Below are 3,206 nucleotides of genomic sequence, written 5' to 3'. Positions count from 1 at the left end.
TATCTTTCAGCTCCACCTCCAGTTTCCTCCGGGCTGCCAATTTCAAACCCTTTATTAACAGTAGAACCGAAACCCAGCTCTCCACGCAAACCCTTCCAGACTCGACATTCATAGTCAAGGCTTTCCAGAAAGCCGGAGCTTTTAAATATGATCCTGCTACAATTAACACTCAGTAATATTCCCACCAAAACACAATCCATTCTATAACAAGGAACCTCCTCAGTAACATCACCATTTCCACACACATCCGCTTCCAACAGTTTACAAACACCCTATTGCAGCTGTTTGGGGAATCTCCTGTGTTAAGATTGGAGTTGGAAAGCGGCCTTTACCCGGCAGTGTTATCGTCTCACACTGAATCTGCCAGACATCCTGTTCTCCTTATTGCGAGAGAGAAAGCACGGATTTAGGAAATGTTCATTTGAAATGATCTCTATTGAGAACGAGCCCGGCCGTGGGACAGGTATTCCAGTGCAAAGAGCTGTCCATGACCGAGTGTTGCAGACTGGCACATTCCAACATTCAAGACTATGTGCTGTGGGACGGCATTAAAGCTTGGGGAAGCCACCATGGAGTCTCAATAGAAAGGCGACAGACTAAGGCCCTGGGACAGCGAGAGGCTGGAACCTGTGTAAAACCGCTCGGGCTGTTTGCACCAGAGAATGTTTGATGTGTAATGTAAATACTGTAAATATAACCTGTGCAGGCAGGGATAGTGAGATACCTCATGTACTTTATTGAAGGAAACTGATCTGTATTGTACCTTATGTAATATTAAAATTGAACTGCTTAGCAATGTAATTGCACAAATTATATGAATAAATTACATTTTGTGCAAAAGAAAGCAGCTTTCCTGTCAACACACACCTTGTCTCAGGGCACAACTTTCCTGTGATCTTGTCACACCCAACTTCGCTCTATATCTTCTGACACACACACTTTACAGTCTGTCATTTCCAAAAACAAGCATTCTAAAATCAAAAGACCTTTTGTTTATTTCTCCTTTCTTTTCATTTCTCCTCTATTCTTCTCAATCACTCCATTCAACAGTCCTATTCAGATCAAGGTGGAATGTGAATAGTGTCACAACTCACCTCTGACACTATTATTACCCTTCTCTTCTCTTGTCTTATTCAATGGGAAAGTTTTATTCACCAGTCTGTTGCTGTTTTACACTCTTGCCATACCATCTGGTATTGCATCCATCTGAATTATGTGCTTTCATGGCCTTATATTTCTTTTCCACTTCTGGATGATTTGTTTGCTTCAGTTCCATTCAACCAGGCTGGACCACAGGGAAGCTTAGAACAAAGAACAAAGAACAGTACAGCACAGGAACAGGCCATTCGGCCCTCCAAGCCTGCGCCGATCTTGATGCCTGCCTAAACTAACACCTTCTGCACTTCCGTGGCCTATATCCCTCTATTCCCTTCCTATTCATGTATTTGTCAAGATGTCTCTTAAACGTCGCTATCGTATCTGCTTCCACCACCTCCCCTGGCAGCAAGTTCCAGGCACTCACCACCCTCTGTGTAAAAAACGTGCCTCGCATATCCCCTCTAAACTTTGCCCCTCGCACCTTAAACCTATGTCCCTTAGTAACTGACTCTTCCACCCTGGGAAAAAGCTTCTGACTATCCACTCTGTCCATGCCGCTCATAACTTTGTAAACCTCTATCATGTCGCCCCTCCACCTCCGTCGTTCCAGTGAAAACAATCTGAGTTTTTCCAACCTCTCCTCATAGCTAATGCCCTCCAGACCAGGCAACATCCTGGTAAACCTCCTCTGTACCCTCTCCAAAGCCTCCACGTCCTTCTGGTAGTGTGGCGACCAGAATTGCACGCAATATTCTCAGTGTGGCCTAACTAAGGTTCTGTACAGCTGCAACATGACTTGCCGATTTTAATACTCTATACCCCGACCGATGAAGGCAAGCATGCCGTATGCCTTCTTGACTACCTTATCCACCTGCGTTGCCACTTTCAGTGACCTTTGCCTTGGGTGGGTCCACGTTTATCCATTACATTCAGAATCACCTCCTTGAAATAACTCCATAGTACAACGACAGTAACCACACAGAATCTGCTTCAAACACTCCTCCACATTTTATCTGTTCTGACTGTCAACACCTCCAGCTCTTTTGTTTAAGTGGAACCCATCAGGTTTGTATAGGCTCCTTCTATTCTGAAAGCTGTAGCACTGGTTCAGGGAATTCAGCCCTGTTTCTCTACTCTCAAGGCTCAGCCATGCTTGATCTGCGTGGTATTTTGCTTTTATTGCAACGTTACAAGACCTCCAATCCTCTGGAAAACGATGGTCAGACCTTCCACTATTTCTTCCCTGGCTTCATTCAACAGCCTGCGGTACATTTCATCTGGTCCTGGTGATTTATCCACATTCAAGGATGCTCATCCCATTAAGACTTCCTCTCTCCTTTGGTTATCACGTCCAATACTTCACACTCCTCCTCCTTCATAACAATATCTGCATCACCCCCTCATTTGAGAAGACAGTAATGTATTCATTAAGGATATTGGCAACATCTTCCACCCCGATACAAAGGTTACTTTTTGATCTTTTATGTGCCCTGCTGTTTGCTTGGTTGCCTCTGACTCGAATGTTTTGATGCAACATCTTTGGGTCCATTGTTATTTTGCTTGTCCATGTTCTTTCCTGTTCTCTCTTTGCTCTTCACCGCTGCTCCCAAACGCCTCCAGTGCAGTCAAAACGCAAGGTGTTAGAAGTGGGATTCGAACCCACGCCTCCAATAGAGACTGCGACCTAAACGCAGCGCCTTAAACCGCTCGGCCATCCTGACCGCCTACTGGCTATCATTAATGTTAAGGAAATTATTCATTCTTTGTGAAAGTATTTGTGAGATTGTGGAAATGTCTGGAAGAGGAAAGACCAGCGGGAAAGCTCGGGCCAAGGCCAAGTCTCGCTCCTCCCGGACTGGACTGCAGTTCCCGGTGGGCCGTGTTCACAGGCTCCTGAGAAAGGGCAACTGTGCTGAGCGTGTGGGTGCTGGAGCCCCGGTCTATCTGGCTGCTGTGCTCGAGTATCTGACCGCTGAAATCCTCGAGCTGGCCGGTTACGCGGCCCGGGACAACAAGAAGACCCGCATCATCCCCAGACACCTGCAGCTGGCCGTCCGCAACGACGAGGAGCTCAAAAAGCTGCTGGGAGGGGTGACTATCGCTCAGGG

General features: G+C 46.3%; 1 non-coding gene across 1 annotated transcript; it reads right to left on the bottom strand.

Annotated features, from left to right (window-relative positions):
- Window positions 1–2,736: 2,736 nt before the first annotated feature.
- On the bottom strand, window positions 2,737–2,819 carry trnal-uag (transfer RNA leucine (anticodon UAG)). The gene has a single exon. It is a non-coding gene; the product is annotated as a tRNA-Leu (tRNA).
- Between the last annotated feature and the right edge of the window lie 387 nt (window positions 2,820–3,206).

This window comes from Heterodontus francisci, unplaced genomic scaffold (assembly GCF_036365525.1).
Source record: "Heterodontus francisci isolate sHetFra1 unplaced genomic scaffold, sHetFra1.hap1 HAP1_SCAFFOLD_61, whole genome shotgun sequence".
NCBI lineage: Eukaryota > Metazoa > Chordata > Chondrichthyes > Heterodontiformes > Heterodontidae > Heterodontus > Heterodontus francisci.
The sequence above is the reverse complement of the archived record's forward strand: the minus strand, read 5'-3'. Positions and strand labels throughout refer to the sequence as shown.